The sequence below is a fragment of the Camellia sinensis genome, chromosome 13 (assembly GCF_055761805.1).
Source record: "Camellia sinensis isolate YWXY chromosome 13, ASM5576180v1, whole genome shotgun sequence".
Taxonomy (NCBI): Eukaryota; Viridiplantae; Streptophyta; class Magnoliopsida; order Ericales; family Theaceae; genus Camellia; species Camellia sinensis.
Genome location: NC_138973.1, coordinates 56,732,013 through 56,749,093, shown reverse-complemented (window position 1 = coordinate 56,749,093; position 17,081 = coordinate 56,732,013). Strand labels below are relative to the sequence as shown.

The 17,081-nt window shown below is 36.3% G+C and overlaps 1 long non-coding RNA gene across 1 annotated transcript; it reads left to right on the top strand.

Moving 5' to 3' along the window:
• The first annotated feature begins 5,024 nt into the window (after positions 1 to 5,024).
• Positions 5,025 to 7,448, top strand: LOC145805827 (uncharacterized). The gene is made up of 4 exons (XR_014347978.1): positions 5,025 to 5,203; positions 5,658 to 5,743; positions 6,156 to 6,242; positions 6,773 to 7,448. It is a non-coding gene; the product is annotated as an uncharacterized LOC145805827 (long non-coding RNA).
• Positions 7,449 to 17,081: the final 9,633 nt, after the last annotated feature.

The window sequence follows — 17,081 nt, the reverse complement described above, 5'->3', positions numbered from 1 at the left end:
CACATGGGCCGCTGCTTCGACTAGACTATAATAATCCTTCCAGAATGATCCAGCTACCTTCTCCTGAATATCGAAACACAACCGACTTTCAAACTCATAACAACGATGCTCCTCTGTTGCCACCAACTCCGGAGCGAACCTCGACAAACTAGTAAACCGCATCTCAAACTGTGCCACATGATCTGCATCCTGATGCAACTCAATAAACTATTCCCTCAACCTTTCCCGAGCAGAAGGAGGGAAATACTTGGCCCAAAAGGCCTCGGTAAAAGCAACTCACGTGCTACCTACAGTATTCTTAGCATACTTCTACCAATAACTCGCATCTCCCTTCAATTGAAAAGTAGCCAAAGAAACCCTCAACTCTTCATCTTCGACTCTGAGCATATCAAGAGTCTTGGTAATCTGCTCTAACCAACTCTCTGCCTCCAACGGTTTAGCCTCCTCCACAAACTCTAGTGGGTTGGAGCGAAAAAACTCCGTAGTAAGCTTGAGGGCACGCCCGCTGCCACCCTCAGTGCGAGCTAAGACGTCCTGCAATGCTCTCACAATCTCGCATGCAACGTCCTCACCGATAGCCGATGCTGCAATGACGGTTGTTAAAGGAACTGTTGTGCCTCTCCTGGCGCTCCTACTACTCACCCGACCTCTACTCCCTCGTGTAGACATCCTATAAAATCCAAAAAACAAAACCATGCTTAGTGCACAACACAATAGCCTTCTCCGAGGCACACACTTGCTACTATTAAGTCACAAGACACACTTAGTCTCAAGTCATATATTACAATTACATATAAACATCTAAACATTTAAACACATAACTGAATCAAGTCCGCAAAGATAGCCACTCATCCCGGAACTCTCAAGGAACTCCTACCAGAAACCACGTTAATCAGGCGTGTTTCCAAGAGGACCTCAAAGCAAGTTCATCGGCTATGAATACCATCCAGGAAACTTAATCCCATGCTCACATAAATGCAACACAAAAGTCCTAACATTCATGTTAACTATATGCAACGTCCTCACCATACGTAGTACACTCACTATGGTAAAAACCACTTCCCACGAGCCCAAAGTATTCAAACCCGACTCGCTTGACACCAAGTTGTAACGCCCCACTTTTTATTTCTCGAAGTCATTACCAAATTCATTTACTTAATTCAAGTTCAGAGATAACATGCAGAAATAAACTCTTTAGTCCCATGAGTAGAAATAAATAACAATTCTCTCATCTGAATGCAAATTAAATACAACATGAGTATACTAAATAAAATGCCCGAAGCCTTACATCTTTAAAGAATCAAGAAGAAGGGTGTAACCCTTTTACATATATGGCATTCCGCCAACACGAAAGAGGCCCCATGGCCAACAAATAAGAAGATCCAAATCTTGTAGCACATCCTGCTTAACATCTGAAAAAGATTCAACTACGTGGGATGAACATATAGTCCAGTAGGGATCTCAACATGGCCCTCAACAATAACAACTCACAGATAGCTATGATCATGGATGCTCAATCTCGTACTAGAATAGTAATGTGGCAGTTTATACAAAATATACATAAGTATGAACTTTTCTCAAAAACAGCCATTTCATTCAACGCTATAAGCGATTCATCTTTCTTTTCTTTTCATTACCACTTGTTCCCAAACTTTCATAACAATAACAACTTCTTAGAAAGACAATTTCTCTAAGCCCATTACTTTTCTCCCATTTTCCATACTTACAACAGATTCTTTCCTTTTTCAAAACATACTTTCAAATACCCAATTTTCCTTCACACTTTCCCAAAATCTCATAATGGCATTTTGGTTTATTCCCAATACATTCATATCTATACATACATGCCTTTAGTAAAAAGGGAAATAACAAATCATCAACATGTGTACAATCAACAAATAAGGCAACTTGGCCTTTCAAAACCATAACCATTGTAACTCATGACATACTCAGATACACTGGGACAGTGATGATAAAAGCTCTACTCTACCTGCCATAAGCACGGTAAATTAAGGATACACCTTAAGATCAAATGACTAGCCATATTCTCCAGACACAAGCTGGAAAGTAATGGTACCTAGTCCAAGTTCTCCAGGCGCTAGCTGGAAGGTACTGGTACCCCTAATTCTAAGCGCGGTATATAACACCAACCATCTCAATATAACAAAGCACAACCAATAAGTGTAATACATACACATGAGCTATCAAGAAACATAAGCAATGTGTTAAAGTATATGAAAACATAGGTGTGTGGAGTACATCCCCTATCTCCTCCCACACACTGGAGTGCATCACCTATCTCCTCCCTAACAATTATACATATACAATGTATCATAACACTTCATCACATACAGTGTTCAATCAACGCCGGTGTAATGCAAACACAACAATCCAATACAACAATGTCATCCTCCACCGATGACCAAGGACAAAACCTCTTGATGCATGATTTTAATACACCTATTATAAAGACTCAACTCTCATTTGATCTTAAACCCAATAACGACACTAGTACGATAGGTAAGGGTAAAACCCCCAAATGTGTGTATTCAATACTCATGACACAATAATTCAATTCTCATATTTATTTTCTGAAACTCACATAGAGTTAACATTTCATTTCCTATTTCCAAGATCAACTTCCAAGATTTCAAATTCCAAAACCCCTTTTTCATTTCACAAAACCAGTTCCATTCATTATAAAACCATAACCTGACTCGATTCAATACATTCATTTCAAAACAACCCCAAAGTCATAGTTAATCCCTTAGGCATTAACACCTTCACCCAACTCATATCAACAATAGAGGCTTATAAACATTAATCAACTACCCTCCATTTTAATTTACCAAATCAAAACATAATTTAGGGCTTTTTTTTCTTTCCACAATAACATGCTAATTTACACTCCAATTAGCTCAAAGAACTATCAATGATAAAAATAATCATTCTTAAACAACCAACCCTAGGTTCCTTCACATGGTTTTTAAAGAAATTCAACATGACATGATTTTCATGCAATACAAAACTACCACATGTCTATCTATAGACGGAGTTTTGAAAAAGAACAAGGAGAATCCCTACCTCAAATGGAGAACCCAAGGGGAAGAAGAGCCAAACTCGGAAGTGCTCCAATCCCAAAGTTTTTCGGATTAAGACGAAGCCCTCAACAAGCTCCACACTTTTTACAAAGGCCCAAGGATAGAAGATCACTCCTACTAGATCAAACCCTAGAGAGAAGTTTGAGTTTTAGAGAGAGAGAGAGGCTCTCAAAATAGGGTTTTGAAAAGTAAAAGAGAGAAAGAAAGTGTGAAAAGTGATTTAAAATCACCCAGCTGCCAACTGATATATGACTAGTCCGCTCGAGCGGAGAATAGGACGCTCGAGCGTCAAGCACAAAAAATTGGACCCACTCGAGCTCCAAGACACAACTGTAAAACACACCGGCTCGAGCGCAAAGGGAAAGCCGCTCGAGCATAGATTACACTCATCCAGTATTAATACAGAGTTTGAACACCCGCTCGAGCGCCAAGATACTCGCTCGAGCGCGACCCACTCGAGCGTAAGGAAATCCGCTAGAGCGTGAAAAACACATTTGCAGTAGTTCTGCAAATGCACAAGATACTAAAAGTATGCAGAATCTGCTCGAGCTCAAAGGGACCCGCTCGAGCGGATCACCTAAAACCTGGGCAACATTACTAGAGACCAGAACTCAGCCAACCTGTTCGAAACACACCCAAAACATTTCTAAACTCAATTACCAAGAGTTAAAGGATGGAAATGCAACACAGACAATAACCATCAACCACGGAACCGAGTCCGGGATACTATTAAACAGTAAGAGGGAAAATCGGGATCGCTATATTTATCATTGAGATTGTTCGATTCTCTGTTAATCTAAATCGATCTAGTGCTTGTTTTTCTTCGTGTTTGGGTGCGACATCGCTTAAGGTTACGGATTTACTGAATTCAAAAAAAGATCTTATATTTTCATAATGATATGGGTTGTATTTACATTAACTTTTGTGGATTCATTTTTTTTTTTCACCCGATTGAGCTGATTTCTAACATTTTTTTTGCTTTTTTTCCCCCTTTTTGTTTTTGGTATCTCTTATCCACACATTGGGATGGGTTATTTCCATTTACGTTTCCCTGGCAACACTAACCCTGAGCCTAGGGGGTGTTGCCAATGGATGAAAAGAAATGGTGTACCGATTACGAGATATTGTTGCTGATCGAAAGGTGTATCCAGTAGCCTCAAAATCACACAACATCAGTTCAAGGGCTTGAAGTGTGGTTCTAAGAACCTCTATGATGTTTCTCAATAGGTACTATTTTTTTTTCTTCTGATAAATGTTGCTTAATAGGTACTATGGTTCTGATCTTTCTGATTTGTTTACTCATTATACATTTTGATTCTTGGAAACAATAGTCTATTACTCTATTTTCGATCTTCCCAGAGTAAACTTTTTGAGGTTATAAAATTCCTAGAGTAAACTTCTTGTAATTTTTGTTTGTTATAATTTCTAATGTCCATCATGGTTTGCAAATTTTCTTATTGCTAGCTATTTGATTTCTTTATGAAATTACTAAAAATGTTGGTTTACTTGAAATATGCAGGAAAAACCATGTTGTCTTGTAGCTTTATAGGTTTTCTAATGTGTCTATGTTATGTCAGGAATCAGGATTGTGGATCTGTGCTGACTTTAGGTAATGAGGATTGAAAAATGGCTTCCAATCTGCCAATCTAAGGAATGGAAACTGAAATAACACTTGTAAGAGCGTCTAATTGAAGCAGATAAACTGCTTTAATGCTCCTCGCATAATTGGTTGGTCATTTAGAATTAGCTAAGCCCAGGGAAGTGAAAGTTAAACCTTACCAACTTGTACAAGGGACTAATGTCCATGTTTAGAATGATGACTTTGGACTGTGACATGATAGCCGTGGGATGTTATCCTTTCATTTGACTATATCTCATTTTTCCATTTATCCTCATGTTTGTTATTTGTGTCTCATGTTTTTTTTTTTGTTTTTTGGGCCTCTTTTTCCCTGGTGCAAACCATTGTGAAACCAGGGTGTTCACAGGATGTTCTTAAGGCAGCTTTGAGTGCCATGGCTTTCGTGACTGAAATTCTCTCAATAATGTCCTCGTCTTCGAATAGTGGGGTGATGCCATTTTAAAACCACAAATTAACCACTTAGGTACTGGAATTCCAAATTCCTTTTGATTCTTGTTTTACTTCAGTAGTTTCATAAATTTTTTTAGGTAAGGTTTAGGATTTTTTTTTTCCCCCCAAAATTTTGCAAACTATGTGATGCAAAATAAATGGAAGTTGTGTTGAGGCTTAGTGAAAGTTTGAGATTTTTTTCTTTGTTGTTAGAAAAATGGCGAACCATGTTCTGTTCCTTACTGAATGAAATTTGTATGCATTAAGCCATAAATAGCGATTTGATTTTTTTGCAGTAATTTTTAAAAGTTGGACTCTTAATAAGAATAAATTTGCTTTTATCTTACGAGCTTACATGATATGTAATCCTAGTAGACATATTTAAAGTCTTACCTCCATCATATGAATAAATATCATTTCCTCCATTATCTTATTAAATTGTTCATGTAGTTAACTGGGTGATATTATTGTTGAAATTTTTTGTTTAGGAAGGCAGAAAGAGAAAACTAGAAATGGAAGGAGTTCAGCAAAAAGGAAGTCTTGTTCAATATGGATTTTTGACATGCTAGTTCAGGTAATGAATTTTTTTAGAACTTGACAAGTTTTACACTTGGATTACCATTTCTATACTACATTAATTTCACTGAAAAAAACATTTTAGATTTTCTTTTACTAGGTCTCATATGTGTCATTAAATAAATATTACTCAAGAACTATAAAGCGCAAATGTATATATACTTACACATATATACTTGTGTACATCAAAAATAGGAGAAAAATAAAATAAAAGCATTTTAAACCCAAAAAAAAAAAGAATAAGAAATTTATCATGTTTCTGGAATTTTGTAATTTATGGGATCAATGAGCCTGCTTGTGTGGTTTGGGGGATGAATTTTATAACCTTTGTTAGGCAAATGCAATGATTGTGTAGTTGTTCTTGATTTGCATTTGAGGTTTAGTGGTTATTTCTTGAACTTTGATCTCAGGTCATGGAGAATTTGTCATCCAATGGCAATTGTTTGCAGAGAATACTCTATTAATCCTTTGCATCTAATCTGAACTTAGACCCGTTGGTGAGTTTGTCATATCAGTATTATTACATACATTTACGTCATTTGTTTTTTGTTTTGTTTTAACCATGATTGCCCAAGCTCATTGATCTACTTCAAATTTTTAATATAGATGGTTGAGAGCATCTCCAACGGTAGTAGGCATTTTACCTATCTGAATATTACTATAAAGTATATATTTTATTTTGCCTATCAACTGTTTTATGTTTTTACTCCAACCATGCTCTTTATTTTAGCTATTTATCCAAATACTATTAATTTTATAGAATGCCATGTAAACAACAAAGATGGAGGGAAATGATCCTAATGAATGAATACATTTTGCCTAGCGTTGAAGGCTAGCTACATGTAGCTAGTGAATATGAGTTGAGGCAAAATGCCTAATCATATGCCTAGTGCATTGGAATTGAAAAAAGTGAATTACACTAGGCATTTTAACTAACAAGTATTATATGCCTAGTGCATAGTAAGGATGGATATTATGTAGACCATATCTCATTCTTAATTTAATTTTTATTGTTATTTGGATCCAGATGCCCTTCACCGGAAATTAGTGAAATTTTAAAAGTTTGGTAAGAAAGGAAATTTAATGTTGGAAGTGATGCAACAACCATGATGTGGTACTTTCTTCTTACCAGCTAGAAGCAAAGGGTTTTATTGTGCGTCTAAGGCAAGAAAACTTGTATGTTAAAGAGGATAAGTGCTTTCACTTGGCCAATCATTGTGATTTTTTTTTTTTGGGTTGAGGATGTATTGTTTGCTAGGTATAGAATGGATTGCCTCTCTTCATTTCCTATACTATACCTCATGAAGTCTTTTCTCCATATTTAGTTATTTATTAGTTGATTTATTCATTCACAATAATTTATTTATTTTGTAATAAAATTTTCTTAATATTTTTTTAAAAATTTACTGCCATATTAAGTCAGCTTGATGAAAATTTGGAGCAGTGACCACATCTGAACGAACTTGTTCAATGCTACAGAACTGACTGGGTAAAGGATGAAAACAATTATGGATGCTATGATAGCATTGGGCCCATTTCATTTCAGAATCAGATATTTGAGGGGCCTGATACTGATATTGAAATAGGAAGGGAAGGCGCAAATGCTGGTAGGCCTATTTAAGAAAAATAATCTACCACTAGATATATGCAAAGGAATATCTTAAGTATGGTATCCACCAAATCAAGTTGCAATTGGCTTGGTTTGTTTGGGGGTGCTATATTGTTGTTATATTGTGATAAGACACAGGATATCCTTGATATCATTCATATTCCCTAGTTTTCTGATCTGCCTGCAGAAATGCATCTTGCCAATGCTAGGTAGCCTAAGATTGTTAATGCTATGACTGTAAGATTTCTGAATAGCTTTTTGTGTCTCATATATTCAATGTGTATAAATTACAATCAGACCTTAGAGAATATATAGCCCTAACTTTTAAACCAAAAAGGAAATACAAATAAAATACGACCATGACTCTAATAGGACTCTAATACAATCATGCCTCTAATAAGACTCTAAGTTAATTTGTAAGACTCACAATATATTCTTACACTCCCGCTCAAACTCAAGGTGTTTTAGCAGAAAACACAGAGAGTTTGCTAAGAAGAAACTGAAACCGAGCAGTAGTGTGAGTCTTCGCAAGTTACAAAGCTGAAGGGATGAAATGAAATGAGATAGAGGCAGACTGCAGATGTTGGCGAACAAAGTGACAATCAATCTCAATGTGTTTTGTCCGCTCATGGAAGACAGTATTGTGGGCAATCTAAACAACACTGTGGTTGTCACAATAGAGAGAGGTCGAAGAAGACTAAGAGACACCCAAATCAGACAAAAGACAACGAAGCCAAACAATCTCAGCAGTGGCATAAGCCATAGCACGATACTCAGCTTCGACAATAGAGTGGGCAACGACTGATTATTTCTTACTTTTCCAAGAGATCAAGGAATCACCAAGAAACATACAGAAACCAGACATAAACTTGCGATCAGTAACATCACCAGCCCAATCAGAGTCAGCATAGGCCACCAAGTCCAAAGAGGAAGTAGAGGACAATAGTAAGTCTTGAAATATGGTACCCTTGAGATAGCGAAGAATGCGAACTAAAGTAGCCCAATGGGTAGAGCGAGGAGCAGAAATTGTAGAGACCCTAATTTTTGTAATTACCGTTAAATCCCTAACCTTGAGTTTATTTCAATAAAGCCCTTGAATTTTCCCTTAATTGTGTTTTAAACCCTCGAAAGCATCACGGATTAATTCGAGTAAACTCTAATCGATCCCAGTGAATTAATAATCACCTTTAAAACCATATTATTAATTATTAGACCCTATAATTATAAATTCATCACTTTAAAATCTTAATTCTCGGTAACGCCGTTTTTGCTCGGTTTCTCGCCTTTGTTTGCGCTTTAATTTAACAGGATCCAAATTTATTATTTTTACTATTTTCTAAGGCTAGTATATCGTATGCTAAATATCAATGTTTCATAAATTTAGACTTGGTCCCTATATACTTTTATTTTATTTCATTCCAACCCTTAATTGTAATATTTTATTAATTAATGTACTTGTGCCTATTATATTATGTTTATAAATACAAATATGTTATATATATGTATGTATATATATATATATATATATGTCTTGGAGCCCAAGTTGTTGACCATGTGATGATGAAAATGGTCATGATGGCAACTTTAACAATTTGCACTTATAAAACTTGGCCCCTAAGAAACCTTTCAATCCTTCTCTATATATATGCACACTTCTCCCCCCCTCATTTTACACATTTTTCAGCCATGCACTAGAGGAGTGAGAGAGAGTGATCTTGGAGAAAAGAGAGGGAGAGAGAGAAAGAGAGAGAAAGAGGAAAAGAGGAAAAATAAGAATTTTGTTAAGTCTTGTACAACAAAGGTAAACATACATCACATCTTCTCTCAAGTTCTCTTACCACTTGTTTTTCCCCTCCTAATACATGCTATTTGTATATATTTGTTGTAGTCTAGGCCTACACTCTTGTATAAATGTGTATTAATCAAGAAATGGTGTGCTTCTCTTTCTTTCTTAAATTTCCAGCAGCAAATCTTTTCTCTCTCTTGAATTTATTCTTCTATCAAAAAAATCTGTTTTTATGGTCTAATATTTGGTATGTCTAGAGTATGTGGTAATTTTGGTAGGTCCTAAGGATGTATTTTTATAACCTAAACAATTTTTCTAAGTTTGTTACTCACAGAACTAGAAAAATAGTCAACTTTCTCTATTTTTATAAAATTCCAAAAAAATAATCTTGAGTCCAATTTTATGTCAAAATCTTAATCTTGGTGTTATATTTTAACTAAAATTTGTTTGAACTCAAGAGAGTGAGGGGTTTGAGAGAAAAATCGATTTGCGTAACTATCAACGAATTTGGACAGATCTTGGTAATTCTGAATTATCTTAAAATCTAAAACACCTATGCTAAATTGAGTTTGAAACTAGACTTATTTATCTACAAACTCACATGAGGCCAGGTACTTAGGGCCAATAAAAGTATTTTTTTATAATTATTTTCACACTGGTCCAAATCTGGAAATCTAGAAATTTGTATTAATATGCTCTTATTTGGTTTGCAAATCTTAGATTCTATGTTTCTTGAATGTTTTAGTCTTGATATGTAATTTATGATAATTTGTGAATTTTCCTTTACCATGAATAAATTACTTGTTGTTTAGTTTGGATTCGTAATTATATTGACCATACTTTGCTATAACTGAGAACATAATGCACTTAATTAAGGGGAAATCAAATGGGATGGTAATGGGTTGCGATCATTTTATGAGATAATGAACGATGGATTTAAGAGTACGATATAGTGGAATGTGTTCTATTTTTGTGAAGTCTTGCACAAGTGTGTTTTCGAACCCTAACATGGCACGAGAGGTATTCTGGCTGCTTAACGGAAATTGGAGGCACAAGGGTGGCAGTGAGGGTCTCACACAGGGAGAGTATCCCTGGAAGCCCGTTCCCATGGGGCAGACCGTGATGTCACCACTCGGGTATGTAACCTAGGTGCATGGGCATCATTGGTGGTTATGCAGTAAGCGACGCATTGGTATGGTATTAACCAAGGGGGAGTCAGAATTGCCCGTGGCCAGTGTTAGTGGTTGGGCAGGAACGACATTCCGCGGGGAGTTGCCTAGAACTAACTAAAATTGACTATTATTCATGAGAACTGAAATTTAATTATAAACTCTGCTTAATTATTGCTTTCATTGTATGTTATGATCATGCCGTTATGTTCTTGTGTATTTGGGATGGGAAAAGGGTCGGGGTGTGTGTGTTTACTGGGCATTCCAAGCTCATGGCATTTTATGCCAGGTGAATGTGAGTTTTACACCGAGAATGGAATCCCTAAAAGCTTCGCGGAACCACGCTGCCTTAGAGATTAGATTTCATATTTCCTGTATTTTAGATAATCTTTTTGTATCAATGAACTGATTTGTACTCAAAGACTTGAAGAATTTTTATTACTATTTTATTTTAGTGTAATTATTTGTATTTTGTTCTTAAAAATGAGGTGTATCTACTAGTTAAACCCCGATGTATCATTGTATTATATTATCAAAATTTGGGGCATCATAGAAACGAACTGACTAACCACATGAACAGCATAAGCAAGATCAGGGCGAGTGACAGCCAGATAAACTAAACAACCCACAAGCTTGCGATATAAAGTAGGATCATCCCGAGGGACACCATCAATAGAATTAAGCTTCACATTAAGCTCAATAGGTGTATCAGAAACCTTAGTATCGGTAAGACCAGCACGGTGAATGACTTCATTACCATGCTTAGCCTGAGACAAAAAATAGCCCTTTGGAGAAAAACCGTAATGGACCCAGATCTTTCATTTCGAAGGTGCGGAAGAGATGCTGCTTGACCTCATAGGTAGTAGGAGAGTCAGAGCCAGTGATGATCATATCATCCACATAGAGTAAGAGAGCAACAAAATCAGCCGATGTATGCCTAAGAAATAAAGCAAAGTCGAAAACAGAAGAATAAAATCCAAGCTCGGTAACAGCAGTCTGAAAGCGATCATACCAAGCACGAGGAGACTGCTTCAGACCATATAGAGCACGTCGAAGACGACAAACTTGGCCAGAGGAATGGGGAAGACCAGGAGGAGGACGTATGTAAACCTCCTCAATGAGATGGCCATTAAGAAAAGCATTCTTAACATCTATCTGATAAAAAGCCCAAGAACGAATAGCAGCGACAGAGATCAAAGTACGGACAATAGTCATCTTGGCAACATGAGCAAACGTTTCCTCATAATCAATACCATACTCCTGAGAGAAACCTTTGGCAACCAGACGAGCCTTGTAACGCTCAAAAGACCCATCAGAATGAGTCTTGACTTTGTAGACCATTTACAACCAACCAAGTTTTTACCAGCAAGCAAAGGAACCAGCTCCCAAGTACTAGTTTTCTGTAGAGCAAACGACTCATCTTCCATAGCGTGAACCCAGTGAGGGTCCTAACATGCCTCTTTGTAAGACTGAGGTTCTGAAAAAGAGTGAATAGCAGACAAAAAAGTACGATAGGAAGCAGAAAAACATGTATTAGACCAATCTAACCTGTTTGGAGGATGACACGCTCGAGTAGGATATTGGTGTGCAGCAAGATCAGAGTCGGCAGCAATAGGAGGATCAGCAGTAGGGGTAGAGACAACTAGTAGAGGAGTGGCCTTGCGACGAGAATAAACTAACAACGAAGGAGGAGAACAAACTGAAGGAGGAGAAGCAGCCAGAGGTGAAGCAGGAGGAGAAGATAAAACAAGCTTAGGAGGAACTGTGGAGATGTACTCATCAGACGGTACCTTAGAAGGAAATAGGTCAATGTGAACCAAATCCTCTTTGAAAACTGGAGCAGTGACAAGAGGAAGCTGAAAGTAAGGCAGACGTTCGAGAAAAGAAACATGACGGGAGACATAAAGACGACGGAAAACAGGGTCGCAACACCGATAGCCTTTTTGAGTAGGACTATAACCCAAAAAGGCACAGAGGACAGACCGGGCACTAAGTTTGGTCCTATCTTTGCAGGGAAGAAGGACAAAACAGGAAGACCCAAACACACGAAGAAGGGAGTAGTTAGGAAGTTTGGAGAACAAAGCCTCATAAGGAGACCGACCAGAAAGAATGGGAGTAGGCATGTGATTGAGAAGAAAAGCAACAGTAAGAAGTGCCTCCCCCTAGAATGGAGCCGGAACTGAGGCAGAGAGAAGAAAAGACCTACTTGTCTTAAGGAGATAACGGTGTTTACGCTCAGCGCGACCATTTTGGATAGGTGTATCTGTACATGAAGTTTGGTGAATGGTACCCAAATTGGCCAAATAATCACAAAACTCAGTTTTAAAATATTCTCCACCCAAGTCAAACCGTAACACTTTAATGGTAGACCCAAACTGTGTAGTAATCATAGATTGAAAAGTACGGTATATCTGATAGAAATTGGACTTATGAGTCATAAGATAAACTCAAGTGTAACGGGTGCAGCCATCAACAAATAATACATAGTATGCAGAACCCCCTTTGGTGAGAACAAGAGAAGGGCCCCAAACATCAGTATAAACTAAAGAAAATGGTGTATCAACTATAGAAGTGCTTTTACAAAAAGGTAAGGCTGTCATCTTGGCGAGTTTACACCCTTGACATTCAGTAAGTTCACTAGGGGAAACTTTTCCCAAGATACATGATTGAGCCAAAGACCGTAAGCGGTCAGCAGACAAATGCCCTAATCTAGAATGCCACAAGTAGAAATAACTGGATAGAGAATCTAACTGAAAAGAGAAAAAGGCAGTCGGAGAGGTTGTCAAAGGCAGATGTAAGCTCTCTACCACATAGAGGTCCCAAACTCTACGACCAATCCCAATCTGTTGTTTAGACATCCGATCCTGTACAAAACAGATAGAAGAGGAAAAGATAACATCAAAACCAGAGGCGTCAAGCTGATTGATAGATAATAAACTGACAGATAATTGAGGAACATAAAGAACAGATGGAATAGAGACAACAAACAGCAGACGGTAGGGCAGACCCAATAGATATAACAGACAAACCAGACCCATTAGCAGCATTGACCGTAATAGAAAAATGAGGAGGAGTGCAATTTTGAAGTAAGGAGAGATGGAGAGTCATATGATGAGAGGCACCAGAGTCAAAAAGCCAGACAAACGAAGAAATACCTGAAGAAGACCCAAGCAAACTTGAATGAACAGGGGAAACAATGGAGGCAGACAGATGGCTGGGAGGTACACAATGTATGTTGAAACTGACTAATCTGAGCAGTCAAGGAAGCTAAGTCAAGATCAGGAGCCAAAGCAGATATAGTAGAATCGGTAGGAGGCCGAACGGTACTCAGAGGAGGAGCGCAGAACTTAATCGGCAATTGCTAAGAAGACGAGGCAAACACAGACAAAGTAGACAAACATCCCTTCTTGGGACAATGATACTTCCAATGACCCCTCTGATGGTAGAAGGCGCACTCATCTGGAGCTAATGGTCCTTTATTGGGATTTGTTAAAGATTGAAGCTTATGGGTATTCGACATCAAAGTGAACCAAAGTTATAGAATTGTGGGGTCAAATTATAACCACTATCTTAGTACTTAGAACACACAGATGAGTGAGCCAGTCCAAGTGCGATAGTCAATGAAATTTTGGGGTTAAAGTGTAAATACCAACAAATCAGTTATATGTATCACAAGGACTGATTGTGAACTAGAGAAGATTCAAAAGACAAGACGGAGTCGCGATGGCTGTGGACGATGGCAGAAGACGATCGCGGCCTGAATCAGAAGCACGGTGATGGCGTTCGTGAACCAGAGGGACTGAGTTCGCGAACCAAAAGGACCAGAACTGAGTCGCGACGAAGCACGGGCTGAAGCTGATCTCGAGTTGCTGATGATGACTGAAGACACGACCCACGAACCAGAGAGACCCACGAACCCTAAGTCGCGACTGTGAAGAAGACCAAAGAACAGAGACGACTTCGAACAATCGGCGAAAACTTCGAATAACAGGCATGGACTTAAGGTTTCGAACAAAGCTCTGATACCATGTAAGATTTCTGAATAGCTTTCTGTGTCTCATATATTCAATGTGTATAAATTACAATCAGACCTTAGAGAATATATAGCCCTAACTCCTAAACCAAAAAGGAAATACAAATACAATACGACAATGACTCTAATAAGACTCTAATATAATCATGCCTCTAATAGGACTCTAAAGTTAATTTGTAAGACTCACAATATATTCTCACAATGACATCCCTAGTACCTCGGGGAGGCAATTTACAAATGCTACCTTCTCTGATTCATTGCATTCAAAAGTTTTAAAGGTTAGCAATTCGAGATGATGTTTCTAGGATATGTATGAAGCATAATTTGTTCTTTTTTCTTTTCATAATTTCTCTTGTTTCATTAATTTGGTTAAATTCAAAAGCATATGGTACCACTTTACTCTTTTTTTTTTTGTTGTTGTCTGTGATTCATCTAGTTTTGATGTGGCTCTCTTAAAGTAAAAGAAAATCTAACATATTATTTATTTATGTGTAGTTCAAAATGATAATTTTGCTAAGGGAAAGATCTTATTCTGGATGTAAGAGGAATTTGCAACTTGATTTTTGTAACAAGCCCAAAATTGAAATCTTGCTAGAAATTTTTTTATTTTTTTATTTTTGGTAAAGAGCATTTAAATATCTAAGTGTGTTGATTCGTGAATTTCAATTTTTTTTTTTTTAAAAGATCGGGGTGAATCTTATAACTTAAATATACTTTTATGAACATGCATAGTTTAATTGTTTTCTGTAAAATATCAAATTTGATGATTTTATTAATTTTTATTTTTATTTTCTATTATGATTTGTTTTGTGGTTTTGTACAAATTGGAATGTGAATGGAATGTAAATAACCAGCTCAGAGCATATTTTATATTAATTAAATTATAAAATAAAGTAAAAAGATGGCATTTTTGTTCAAAACATCACTATATCTGTGACGTCATTGGTTATCTTTGACAAAATTATTTTAACAGATTTAACAGTATATCGGCGTTTATGAAAACGTCACTATAAGTATCAGCAACGTTTATAAAATGCCTTGGACCTATGTGATGGCCGCGTCAGCGACATAAGGTAAAAATGCTAGTATAGTGTTTTTGGCAGCGCTTTTCCACTTATAAAGATAATTTTTCCTGTATTAAAGTATGTAACATATTAAAGGAATCAAAGCATGAAAAGACATAAATCACATCTTTCATTGTGCTTTTTTATTCGATTTTTTTTTTTTTTTAATAATATCAATGTGTTATGTAAGTAAAAAATTAACCAATTATGATTATTTATGCTATTTAGTTCAAGATTTAATCTTCCTTTTTTTTTTAGTAATAAAGACACGCGTTAAAAAGTCACTGGAAACGTCACCAAAAAGTCACCAATGACGACAATGTGGGCAAATAGATGACATTGAACAAATAGGCTGCACATGTACAAATAAATGACATTTGAACAAATAGTTAGACAGATAGGTAACACATGTATATATATGTCACATTTTAAACAAATAAGTGGCAATTTAACAGATAGACAAATAAATTTTGAACAGATAGATGTCCTGTTGAATCAATGATATTCTTTTAACTTAAGCGTATTGATCTAAAAGTTTCATAAATGAACCTGAAGGCCCTTATTATTAGGGGATTTTTGGTGAAAAGCCCCTTCCATTGGGCCTATTTTGTGTGAAGCCCACAGAATTAAACAATAACTCCAAAAGCCCCTCAATTAAAAAAATGTCATGACTTCGCTAAAATGTCCTTCCATATAAGTAGGGAAATATGAAACAATTAACAGTAAAAATTTACTATCAATCAAAGTAAAATTTTACTGTCAATATCAAAGTAATATCACTATCAAAGTAAAATTTTACTATCACCACAAGTCCAAAAGTCAATATGTGTGGATAAAATTTTACTGTGGTTTAGTGTAACATTGTACTATATTTTAGAGTTAATTTTTACTATTAGGTTTGCCAAAGATTGCCAACTCATACAGTGTGTCACCAACACAACTTGAGACATAAATGTAAAAGTAAAATTTTACTCTACATAAAAGTAAAATTTTACTCTGAAATAAGAATAAAATATTACACTCTGAATCTAAGAGTAAAATGTTACCCCTTGAATTTAAAAGTAAAATTTTACTCTGAATAAGAGTAAAATGTTGCACTTTGAAACTAAAAGTAAAATTTTACTCTATATAAAAGTAAAATTTTACTCTGAAAAACTAATAAAATGTTAGACTGTGCACAAAAGTAAAATTTTACTCTGTATAAAAGTAAAATTTTACTCTAAAAACGAGTAAAATGTTAGACTCTGAATCTAAAAGTAAAATGTTATTCTGCATAAAAGTAAAAAAGCCAAGGCAGTGTTTGTGGTGGCTGAAGTGTTTGGCAATGACCACATCTTAACAGTAAAATTTTACTGTCATTCTAACACCAGAGTAAAATTTTACTCTCATTATCTGAAACAAAAAACAGAACAATAGAGCCAAAGTATTACTCTGGTTCTGTCAAATGAAATCAGATCAAAAACAACAAAAATAAATCCAAAAAAAAAAAAATTAATCAACAAATCAACATATTTAATTGAGAAGAAAAACTTCTAAAACTCGATCAACAATCACAAATCTCAATGAAACTCTCGTTTAATTGAGAGTGTTGATCGTCGACGGCGAGATCGTCTATTGTTGATCAAGTAAGAGATCTTTGGTTGCGAGATCTTTAGATTTAGAGATTGTCTTCATC